A 13,344-nucleotide genomic window follows, 5' to 3' on the forward strand; every position below is an offset into this window, starting at 1 on the left:
AGTCTCTGGGTGGGCTCGAACCACCAACCTTTCGGTTAACAGCCGAACGCGCTAACCGAATTGCGCCACAGAGACGTGTGTTGTCCTTGAAGTAAATCAACGGTAAATCAATACATTATAAATATAATAGTATACTAGAGTATGCTTTTTGAATTACATGAGTTACATGATTAAATGAGGATATTGATTAACATTTTTATTAAGTTTTTTTCTGAGTTTCCTGCCAAGTCACACACTCAACACTTTAGCTGTGAATAGTACAATGTTTCACTTAAATGTCATTAAAAAATAATAATAAAAATGGACATTTGACTAAATGCAGCCTCTCTCTATGGTTCGCATGTGTCCATGTAACCAAAATAATCAAAGACAAGGGGTTTGGTTTTTTTTGATTACTGAACTCTGTATCTTTTCTCTGGCCATACATCTTCCTCTGCCAGCTCTCCCAGGGGCTTCAGGACATCCAACGCCACAGGCTAGCTCTTGAGAAGGAGGCAGGGACATTGATACCTGCAGGTCCCTACACCAGACTCAGGAGATACCAGTGGGGCCTCAGTGACAAATTGTCCTTGTCTGGCCACATGAGAGAGTGGGGATTGTAGTAATTGCATATTTCCTCTAATTGCATTTCTCACATGTGGGGTCTGCTGGTCTGAGGCCCTCCTCACTGATGTGTTAAACCAAACAGCTGAACTCTCACCTGCACCACGAGAATGGGATGTGCAAGAAGAGGCCTGTAAAGAGGGCAATAAATTATGCAGTGGCACAAAACATCAGCAGTGTAGTTGGGCACAGAGGCTACTGCCAGACAGAGACATGCTGCAGGTCCATTAAAGCCTCAGTCGTGGTCCTGAAGGACTCGGTGATGATGTTTAAGGACAATCAAGGGCTTCTGCCTGCATGAGCACATGCCATGAAAAGAGGAGGACAGGTTTAACTCTTCTATTCCAGCACAACCACTACCGAGGCAGCTTGTTGTCTCTCTGCTGCGACGGTTTGATTATGTGAAGTGTCTAAATTTAAATTAATGTGACTGAGGACGTTAGATTAGTTCAGCTACTGGGAAAAAAAAAAGTGTTTTTCTCATGAGAATATAATTATCTGAATCTTTTGAGGTTTAGCTACATTTCCTCAATCAATCATTTCACTGTCTGTGCATGTGCCAGGTGTCACAAATCAACAGCTTCAAATATCCTGCTTTGTCTTAGCAACAGTGCAAAATCCAAAAATATTCATGTAAATGAAAACGCCTGCGTCGGCCCTCAACTGTGACACCTACGTAAAAACAAAAGTCAAGTTCAGTTAATGCACTTTATTAAAGAAAATGGATATTAAACAGATATTAATAACAGAAAATTATGGAGCCAAACTCACCGTCAATGTCTAAAAACTAGCATGTGCACATGGACAGGGCGACGGTAGCTCAGTGGTAGAGCGAGAGGTCTTTCTACTAGGAGGTTGTGGGTTTGATTCCTGGCTCTGCGCCACCAGTGTATGAATGGGTGTGAAAGATGAGCGTTAGAAAATGGGTGTGAATGGCAAAACTACAGACCGTTTACCATAACAGGTGAATTTATCGATGAAACCGCCCAACGCCTGACGGGACATCTTCAGGAGATATAAATTAAACTAAGGTTTTAGTGCCTACAATTCAGTTTATTAAAATGTGTAAAAAGTGAAAAGCAGCAGTTCCCACTGAGAATATTTGGCTCGGCCAAAATCACTGTCAACAATTCACATCAGCACTTTCTTTCAGCCCTGTTTCAACCTAGTTCCCCTGCTTCAGCAAAGTTTCACATGGTGTTGGGAAGGTGCGGTGGCGGGGGGGGGTAGGGGTGCGTGCGTGTGTGTGTGTGTGGGAGGGGGGCGCAATAATAACGAGCAGCCCCCATCTTGGCTTCTGCTGCCTCGTGATATGCAGCCTGCCTGCTGCATTATACAGAGGGGTTGTACAACTACATTTTAATCCACTCGTGTTTCGGGCCTGATAAAAGGATTCTCTCCATCTCTTTCTGTTTAATTCACACCATCATCAATCAAATGTGTCCCTCCTCTCCCCCCCCCACACCTCCTCCTGGGTTTTGGGGGTCTGCCGCAGATAGGTTGGGGGGTCTCCCGAGGGGGTTAGGGACATGACGGACTGGTCACAGATGCCACAGAAATTAAAATGCAAGAGTCTGTGCAAGGTGTTACATTTCTCAGACATGCTCATTTGCAGCAATATCCGAAGCAACATAAGGAGGCTTATCTATGATTTCACATACGACTCTGGGAAGATTATGTGAATATGATAAAAACAGGGTGTGTGTTTGTGTGTGGGGTGGGGGGTGGGGGAAACATGCTATTTGTGAGTGCGATCTCCATAGTGTGGCTACAAGTGTGGAAGATTCCCTGTGTGGTAGATACACTGTTTTTGTCTTCCACCATTGTCTGCACATGACAGTCGCCACAGGCTACTTAGTAATGAATATGTGCCTGTAGCATGTGTGGCTGTGTGGAGCCTATGAATAGAATAAATATGCACATCTCTGCACAACAGGTCAGCTTCTGAACACAGATAGAAGAGAATATGATCAACCACAGAATGAGCTCCTGAAACTACAAAGGAATTATGTATAAACAGCTGCTCAGTCTGTGACTAGAGTGTCACACGGTGATGTCTGTTAGCCCAGCAAACCCTTTTTTTTTTTTTTTGTAAATCTAAATAAGGCTGCATGCCTGTGTTCTTCATTGTCTTTCATAGATCCACACAAACGTCTGATGGTAGTTCTCATTCTGTGACACATGAATATACACTGCTGTGACAGGTAAAACAGACAAAAATAGCATGTTTGTAAAAAAAAAAAAAGAAAGAAAGAAAGAAAAAAGCTTGACATGACATGTTCATAAAAGAAACGCAGATTAGTTAACGTAACATACAGTAGCTGCAACTTGAGGTGTTGTGTTCTCTTGTCTCACAGTAAATCAAAGCAGAGGAGTGGTGCGTTTGCTTTAAAGGTAATGAGTTAGATTTAAAAAATTGGTTCTGTGATGAAGTGTGAAGCTTTGTGCAGTGTCTGGAGTGTGTGAGTTGTTGCCTGTTATTGGACCATAATGAGAGGATGCATGATGGATTCAGCGCCTTTGGAAGCTCTTAAATAAACAGATTTTTCTAATATTGCATTGAGGGTGAAAACAAGATTGGATGACTCTGCTAATATGCAATTCAAATTAACACCTTTGTGTGTGTTTGTGATGCTGGAAAAATTATTGTAACTGTAAAGTGTTTATACAGAATAGCGACAAAAAAAAAAGAAGTGACGAGCAGTCAATTTAATATTCTCTCTGAGGAACAACGTATACATGCGGAGGAGAAAATCGATGTATTGGCTGTGTTCATTTGACTCCGCCTCTGTAGGTGGCGCTGTGTCTCTCTATAAGCTAGTGTGCATTGAATGAGTTTCCTGTGGATCTTTACCTTTTTCGTACTGTGGTTCTGTATATTTTGTACCTTTTCCAGCAACAGTACTGCAGTTTATACCTAGTCTGCTTCTACTTCCGGGCAGGAAATCTTGGTGCATGCCAAGTCAGACTCCAGTCTGACTAAGCGCATACATGCAGGAGTAATCAGACTATGAATCGCATTATCCAAATATGTTAGTCCAACTAAAACTAGCTCGATTTTAGTCGGGCTAACGTGTTTACGTGACATTTAGAAAACCGAATTATTGTTCGACTAAAATCAGACTTTTAACATGCAGAAATAGTGTTTGGAAGACTTTTAAATGTCCGATTTCACACACACACACCGAAACATCTAGAATGACACCTGAAAGGTGTTACTTCCATGACCATTTTAATATTTGTAGATCCAAATTTTACATTTTGTACATTAATTTTGTGTTATGCGGATAATACAAGATTAACAATTAGAGTATCAATGCTGTGCCTTATATAGTGTAAAATGTATGTATTTTTATGTTGGTTACCTGTAAAATTGACACAATAAAAACAACTGTAACAAAAAAAAGAAACACATTAAGCTGTTTCTTAGTAAATAGCATAACATTTGTAGAGCTGATACAGATCTCCTGGTTGCAATATGCGCGTGAGTGTAGGTTGTGGTGTCTCCATATCAAGTTATTGCCGTCATTTGCTTTGAGAATCATGTAATTGATTCTATCTGTGAGTTTCCTGGCAGTTGCTAATATTATTTCCTCCAGTGAGATTCAGCACACGCGGACTCGCTCTCCCTTTCATGTCACGTATAAAGGATTTGTATGCTGTCAACATTTTATCTGCATGAAAACAATTCACTCATGCTTTATGTGGCATTTTTGTCAGTACAAAGGACACAAACGTGCATGATATGGTTATTTCATTTCACAAGTTGTTGTTGTGTGGGTTTTTTTTCCCAGTGTACTCGCTGTGAAACACGACAGCAGGTGCCAGGTGTTAGGAGAGGAGAGAGCGAATGCCTCGTCTTTCCAGCTACAATCATTTTGCAGCAGTCCGTTTGAACAAAGGATTAAGTGTCCGTCATTAATCATAGGCTAATCTTGTAGATTTAGGCAAGTGGTTCCTAAAAGTCAATACAGCTCTAATTTAATCAGCGAATGTCATCACATTTTATGGAGCAAAATAGAGAGCTTACAGACAAGGTCCTGCACAATGAGCTTTCAACTGATCACCTCTATGTGCACAAATTACAGGCTCAGTGGGAAGACGCTCTGTCAGTTCACAAGTTTTATGTTTGATCTCGGTGGTGAAGTAAATCAGTTTGGAGTAAAAGGCTCAAATACAGACTTCAGAGAGTTTAAACTGCTGCTAATTCTGCAGGATGATAACAGGAAACTGTACAGCGTACTCCAAACGTACTGAGGGTACAATATGAATTGACTTTTATGGGTTGGTGTGCAACCCTGCCTCCTGCAAATGACCTTCCAGCACTAAACTGTTGTTGTTTTTGTTATATTGCTAAAGAAATGGATATTTCTTAGATAAACAGATATTTTTCCCCAGGTTGCATTTGTTTTTTTAATTATGTCATCAATAGTGACTGACCTGTTTGAGTATCAGGGCCAAACTGAAGGCAGGCTGTCACTGGTTACATCTGCGTTCTGTTGCTCTTTAATAATGATAAAACCTTAGATAATGATAAAAAAAAAAGAATCTCATATTAAACCATGAACTTTTTTCTAGCCTCCTGGCCTGAACTTGACCACATTCATAACAAAGGTAATTTCCTCATTTCAGTTAAAAAACATTTCATGCTTTATATTCACATCTGTAGACATTTTGGTTCCGAAATGTGAACTCAGACGTATCTCTATGTTTTGCAGAGACTTAGAATGGAAATAGGTGATTGCTGCAGGATAATAACAGAAAACTGTTCAGTGTACTACATTCAGAATGAGGACAGAATATAAATGCAAATGTGGCTGACGTCACGTGTGGCTACAGTGGAACATGAATACCTGGCACGGCAGAAATCCAAAAATCCAGATTTGGTTAAATGGCATTTCTTTTTATTATTTGATAAAAAAAGAAAACCTGTTGTAAACATTATAATAAATAGATTTAGAACTTCAGTAAACATAATCCATGGCTTCCTCCACAACAACTCAAAATAAACCCACGATGGTTGGATTATGTAAATAATTATCAGCCGTTACAGTTCAATAAGAGTTAATTAAGAAGAACTGATGGTCGTTAATGGTGAGAATGAAATTTTATTATACTCAAGTGCTGGTGATAACTCATAAGATGTGTGTGTGTGTGTGTGTGTGTGTGTGCGTGTGTGCGTGCCTGTGACGATAACTTACACCGGATGTTTTTATTGTGTAATCTCAATTGAAGTCATATATAAATGAATTAGCGAAGACTGTCAGTGAAGCACACTCAGAAACTAATTAAAGACAAATGTGCTTTTTTGTAGTATGGGTTCTGTTAAATTCCCGATCTCATGAACTGTGTTCGTAAAACACACGTAACACCAAGTTACCATGATGCACTAATGTGGCCCCTGCTCTCGCTCTACTTTTGTAGTTGTAGTTAGTAGTTTGTGGGACAAAAGTATTAATTTTTCATCAAGAGTAAATAATTCAACACCTGTGTATTCCTCCGTGGTTCACTAGCAGCTCTGATCCAGTCACTTCAAGACATCCTTTGTGGATGGAGAGCCCTTCACGCTAAATGACACTTGGCCAAATAGCACTTAAGTACTTGCTCAATATTTTAACAGGGCCATGCAAGGAAGCTGTGGAGTGGCTGAGCTATTCCTGCAAAGTAGAACAGGTGGATTGTTTTTTTGGTTTAGAGCCACAGGCATGGAGCTCCTAATAGTGACTGCAGAGCTTCTCGTCCAGGTCTAATGATCGGCTCCGTGCCAAGTGCAATGATTTAGTCACAACAACTTGTTCACCGTCCGGCTTTTTTTTTCTTTTTCTTTTTTTGTATGTCAAACTTACTGAAGTGTATACACACACTTGACTTCCAGTGTGTTAAATACACCACGTCACGTTCTGAAGGTTTTAATGCTCATTTTTTTAAAAGATATTCAACTTTATAATGACATTGGAGCATGTACAGTGTTTTTTTTTGTATATACGCAGAGCTGTTTCTGTTACGTATGCAGCTATAACTGTTATAAAATGGTTGGACAGTAGAACTGTAGCATTTGTCAGCCTGATTCAACAGCAATAGAACCTGATGTTTCCACAATGACCTTGAATTCCTGACTCAACTGAACATAATAACCTTCATGAAGGGATTATACTATATCAACTAGTAAACTGCCAACTGCAGTATATATACGGTATACACATGTACAAATGTATACAGGATTAATAATCTTTTTCACCCCCGCTCAGCATGAGGGTTTTTTTGTCTGGTGATAATAAAAACACCAGTTCATAATAAAAACACATGTTGTTGTTGTTTTTTAGAACAAAGAGATGCATTAATTTGGGGGCTATCAGTGGCAAAGATAGTGTTTGTGGGATCAGCACAGAACATGTCTACCACAGTGACAACAATGGAGCTGTATATGGGATTATATATACTGTGTGTCAGGTTTTGGCTGCACAGACAATAACATTTGGATTTCTCAGTGGAAACAGAATATTATTTAAATTTTAGAATGAATGGTTGCCAGGTAAAAAAAAAAACAATTTACTAGAAGCACGGTTTATGTCAGCAGTTTTCCCCCCCTGCTCTATTAACATGTTCTGGTAATCAAATGTACAGTTTTTCTGAGGTATTCCACTGAAGAAGCAGCTGATTAATGCTTTGTTGATGAGAAAATTAACTTATATACACTTCATTATAAACCCGGCAGACCTCAAGGACCCAGACTTTTATGAGGCTAGGACCAGATGTCATCCAGCCACAGCCCCAATTAATCTCTGGGCCTTGTAACACGCCCCCAGAAACAAAAAAAAAACCCTGATTGGGTGTGGAGGGCAGAGACAGTGAGTAGAAAGCGAGGGTGAGAGATGCTATCCGGGGAGCAGCCGGCCCTGGCGAGTCTGCAGAGGGTGAGATAAGAGGAGGGGGGGCTGCGGCGGAGCCGGGGTCTCAGAGAAGAGGCTGAGGTTATTCATTGCTCTGCTGTGAAAGCTTGAGAAGATTACCCAGAGCCTGGTTGGCAGTGATACAAGGGGGACAGGCAGAGGGGGCCCCCCTCTCACCCCTTTGTTCCCCATCCATCTGCTTGAATCTCACAATGGCTCGTAGGGACCAAGTAGGGTGGAGGGGTGGAGCAGCGGAGGCTTGCAGAAAGGGAGGAAGTGAGCGGGTGGGGCTGATGCAACCTGCAAAGACACTGGGAGGTAATGTGAGTGAGGGAGAGGGAAACTAAAAGGAGGCAGAGATAGTGCAGAGGACGAGGAATGAATCCTGGAGCACGGCGCTTGTTGAGATTGAATGAATGGTGCCGCAGCTGACAAGCTCTGACAGACTACATTGGGAAAGGCCAGGGAGGCGGGTGTTCACGGTGTTATTTTGTGGAAGGTAATGGGCTCGCAGCACTTCTTGAGTCTGAATAATCAGTACTTTGGTTAGATTCAGACGCCACTTCAAACCATGATAAATACACCACTCCAAACCCTCGCCACCATGAGGGTAGCATTTGTCTCTAAATGCCTTGACCACCATATTTATCTTGTTGAGGAATGATCAGATGATGAAGGGTGCTTTCTTCCATTACGCAGGTAATTATAGGTGTTTTTACAGGGGGAAAAAACATCAGTGGCGGCGGCGGCGGCGGCGGCTTACCTTTCCAGCTCGGGGGACTTTACAGTCGGCCCATTGCACTGATGATGGCGAGAAATGATTGTAACAGTGAAACAGATCCAGTTTATGGTTGTTTAATTCTGTGGCCGCTGAGGAAAAAGGCACAATATTCACTTAACTCGAGACTGTTTGCTGCTTTAATATGATTATTATTCAACATGATAAGATTTCGCAATATAACTGATGATTCACTGAATAAATTCCAGGGTGCATGACTGCTGCAGGCGCCTCTCAGGGAAAGGAGGGCACTGTTTTCTATTTATTCCAAGCCAAGCAGGTTCTGTTAAAGGGATAGTTCAGGGTTTTTTATGAAGGGGTGTGTTTAAGGCACTTTGTGAGGGAGACGTAATAAATTTGACACAATTCACACATGTGTGTTGTCCTATAACACTGAACATCCTCATGCTGTCAGACAGCAAAAGGTGCAATATTTCCCACAACATACTGCATCCCTACACACAAAAGCACAAGGGTGTGTTGCACTCCTCTCATCTTCCTCTACACACTGAACCCTGCCTGCTTTACGTAACACGCCGTCTCTGCATAAGTGCCTTTTACTCCCCGCTCAAAATAACCTGAACTATCCCTTTAAGCAAAGTTTATCATGAGGCAAGGTTTTGCTGTCTCGCTGTGATTCACTGCCCCGTTTCTTCACCTTCATAGTGAAAGGACGAGCACGATCCATACACAGTTCTCCTACGTGTTTTGCTAAACGCTGCAGAATTTCAGTGCGTGGATCTAACGTTCAACAGATGACTGGATTTATGTTCTCGTGCATTCCATCAAACCAGATAAGATTTCCTCACTGTGTTGTCTTGTTGTTTCCCCCTCCTGGAGAAACTTGACACTTGGGTCGACCCCTCTTTTGAGTGCGCCCAGTCTAACTAGTTCATATGTGACTGTATGAATGGCTGGAAGGTATTACACTGCTGAATATGAATAGCAGACCAATTACTTTGGCCCAGATGGAGCTCTGTGCTCCTCAGAGAACACGCTATCCCTCCATAACACCCCTATCCACACAAACACACAATTCAGCACATACACACTATAGTCTCCCTGCACTCTCTAGTGCATGTGGAAGAGGGTTAATGAGGTTCACGCGTATGAATTCAGACCGATATCATGCCTCTGCAAAAATCTCCAGTCAATTCATGCAAGATTTGTGTCCTGGCAACAACAATTCCCCAGTTCCCAACAACGTTTTTGACTGTCAGCTTATTCCCGGGGACGGGTAGCAATTTGTCATTTCAACACATCCAAACCTCAGCAAGAGAGAAGGGGACTGTTGATGAAATGCTTCATCTGACCAGAAGTGAGTGAATAGGCGCCGCAGTCGAATCCTTCACCATCCCAGAGGAGCTTTTACTGGGCCGTTCCCAAAAGAATCCAGTCTCAAACCAAGCCAGTGTAGCTGGCACTCACACACACACACACACACACACACTCTGTGGACATATGGCCAATCTCTCATCATCTGCTGTGCTATTTACGGCTCAGTGGCCTGTCATTTGTTTTGCCTCTCAGAAACCAGTATGACACCTGTTTGAATTCTCAATAATAGAAGAGCTTTTTATGTCTGGGAGAAAGCTGTTGTCACTTAATATTTCTCCCTACATCACCACTAATTGCCACCGTGCTTTCCTCATGAGATTGATACTGGTTTTTATTGATGAGCTCACATCCATTGTTACTGTAAGTCAGCGGTCAGAAGTCAGGGAGTCCATTTTTCCATTTCACACGCTGACACCGCAGATAAAATATGATGCTTAAAGGAAGCTATAGAGAGCTGCTGACTTGGTGCCAGTTTCACTAATGTGCTGTCCATTATCTGCTCTCATGTTCTTAACACACTTCCCACTGAATGACTGAAGACTCTCTCAGCATACACCAAGCCAAATCGAGCATTTCTTATGGTGTCAGTATGTCATTTTGAAAATGCATGAAACCTAAATGTATCCTGACATCATAACTGCTGTTTATTATGAGTGCTGGCTGTGACACACTGGGCTTTGTTCAGGATGTACTTCGCCAGTTGCCCAGTGTGAGCTGGGCTCTGTCCCAGGAACCCCAGTGCAACTCTGCACATGACAAGCAAATATACTTTAGGGTTGGATGGATGGATGGATGGCTGGATGGATATTAATAACAATCTGATGAACACAAGTGATTCCATTAACAACCCAATTTACACCCGGAAAATTGAAATCATAGTTGTTGTTTAAGTAAGAGCGTGAAGTCACAGTAAAATTGCCTGTGATGTGGTGACTCATAGAAAATCAGTGTGCAGTTGTATATGAGGGGTTTCATTCCCTCCTACACTTGTGTTATTATATTTGTTGGCAAAAAACAAAACAAAGGACATGTGAATTCATTAGAACATCCCAACACTCTTTTTGAATATGTCAACATAATGGAATCCATGTAACGTCGAGTCATATTTGATTAGATAGGTTTATGTTCGGACCTGGTATTGACATGTCTCCTGAGTGATCTGATCACATGCTAAAGGTCTGAACTCATGCAATGTATCCTCACATCTGATCACAGAAAAACCACATAAATAGGTGGTTTGAGAACATGTGTGAACTTAATCCTCACGACGGATTAGAACCTCTGCACCTTCTTAGCTGGCGTTTCCTGATTTTTTACAGTTTTACAGTATTTTCACTTTATTTGTATCCAACACTGACCAACATGCAACTTGTTTTTTTTTGCAATTTAAATCTCATTTCATGTCATGTTACTCAAATCGCTCACTGAATCCGTCCTCACTTTAAAAATTAATCTCGGTACAAATACCTCTCCAGCAAAAATAAGTAGCAAAATCACAGGTTCACCACCAACACCACTCTCTGAACTATATCAGCGACCCATCTCGCCCACTCCATCACTCCTTTCGGTTACTGCCATCAGGCAGACGCTGTAAAGTCCCACTGGCCCTTTATTTTATTTATATAAAAAGTCCTTTATTCCCTTTGCAATATCCACCCCGAACAAAATCAAACAGCCATCACGCTGCACACGACTTTATCTGCCGTCGTAGCTCTTGTAACCGTGTTTCCTATTTTACTGTTTTTACCTTGTGAGTTTGAATGTGTCTTGAGAGGCTCGAATGTGTTGCATTGTATTGTTTCCGTTTGAGAGTGTCGAGTGTACTGTATTTCACTGCAGCCGTTTCAAAGGAAAACGTCTGTCACTGATTGGGACAGACAATAAAGTTTATCTATCTATATCACAGCAGCGGGAGTAGAGCTTTGATTCACACAGCTCCTATCGATCATTTCTCTCTCTCTCTCTCTCAAACACACTGACAGCAGCCACATCTGTACAGATGTTTAGAGATGTACCGTATGCGTTTGTATACAGCCTGCAGACATGAGATCACGTCTCATTTTAATACCAGGTGTAAACAGTCACTACTTGTGATCAGATCTCTCAGGACAAAGTGTCACTAGGCCTTTGGTACATAACAGTTAACACAATGACGTGGATTAGAAGCCTTAGACTTACATATGAACAGATCTATGCTGTGACAGGCAACACCGGTTTAATGGTCTCGCTGAGTAATCATTCGTGGGTCTCCGCTAACCTTAAACGCATCGATCCAGTTTGATAAGCCCGTGAGCAGAGGTTAGAGAAATGAATCATCCTTTAACTCACACATGCATGCCTCATCAATAACAGGAAAAGGGACAGGCTTTCATTTTCTGTTTGTAATGACGCCTTTCTTCATTAATTTGGCTGCAAGTCTTCGCTCTGGAGATCAAAGGTTGTTTCCGGAGCAGATGTTTGCTCAGAGCTCTGTGGGCCATAGGAGGCAAATGCACAAGGCCCAAGGGGCTTATGTGCCCTGGATGTGGAATCATCTTTTGTAACTGTGTTGAAATGCCTTCCTCCTCCACTGGCTATGAATGCAGGAGACAGCCACAGGCAGTTTGCACCGATAGAGAGAAAGAAAGGACAGAAGATACTCCAGAATGGAGATTAGCATTAGAAATGTGGGGGGAAATGGAAGAATAGTTTGACATTTGCAAGAGAAAGTGGAAAATAGTACATCTTGACCAATATTTGCCACTTCCCTTATAAACCTTAGCTGTGGCATGATTACATTCAATGGGCTGTGGTGGAAGACATAACTGGAGGCATTTTAAATCAAATGTTTTACAAGTTACGAACATGTCGACATGTCAATAGGGGGAAAATGGGACATAGAACAGTAAGGTCAGTCTGAATTGTGTCAGAAATGTTTTATAGTTCTTTTAAAGTTGACAAATTGACAATTTGAATTTAATTCAATTTTATTTAAAAGCATCAATATCCATGATTAAAGAAAGTAATGTGAAAAACAAACCTCCTCTATCCTCATTCACCTCTGAATTCCCAAGGCTCATTTGAATAAATGTGTTTTTCAATGTTTGGGGGATTTACTTAAACTCCTCTGCAGAGGCCTGTCTTGTTTTGAAGGTCACAAACTAAAGTATTAGACAAAGTTAATAACTGACGTGACGATTTGTGGAATTGTAATCAGTTTTTACAATTGATCCTGAGGGCTACATCAATGTCTGTACCCGATTTTGAGCCAATCCCTAATAGATAGTTAAAAATGTGTTTGTGTGAACTACATGGTGCAACTGAGGGAAGAGACGATTACCACTTCAGGTGTTGAGATACATTATTTGACAGCCATGAAAGTTTTCCCAAAATGTCACAGCAAGTTCTCGAATAGTTGTTGAGATATCTTCCACGTTACACACTTCTCGTGTAGTTGAAAGAAATGCTTTGACTACAAACTTTATCAGAACCTCGCACATCCAGTATGTGTCATTATACGACTGTGAGCGTGCCTGATGTTTTTTTTTGCTGAAGGTGACTTTCACACGTTACCAGAGCAGCTTCTGTCACGGCCGTGATAGTTGTGATAGTTGTGATAGTAGTGAAGTTGTGTCCACTGTTGTTCGATAAAATCCATCCAACAAAAATAAGACAAAAACGCTGACAAGAGAGAGAGAGAGCGACAAAAGCCTTGGCCAAGTTCAGCTCGAGGCTCTGTAAAGCTGTGTTTCCACT

At 41.5% G+C, this 13,344-nt stretch overlaps 1 non-coding gene across 1 annotated transcript; it reads right to left on the reverse strand.

The window, feature by feature from the left end:
• Positions 1 to 75, reverse strand: trnan-guu. The gene has a single exon. It is a non-coding gene; the product is annotated as a tRNA-Asn (tRNA).
• Between the last annotated feature and the right edge of the window lie 13,269 nt (positions 76 to 13,344).

The sequence above is a fragment of the Solea senegalensis genome, linkage group LG11 (genome assembly GCF_019176455.1).
Source record: "Solea senegalensis isolate Sse05_10M linkage group LG11, IFAPA_SoseM_1, whole genome shotgun sequence".
NCBI classification, from domain to species: Eukaryota; Metazoa; Chordata; class Actinopteri; order Pleuronectiformes; family Soleidae; genus Solea; species Solea senegalensis.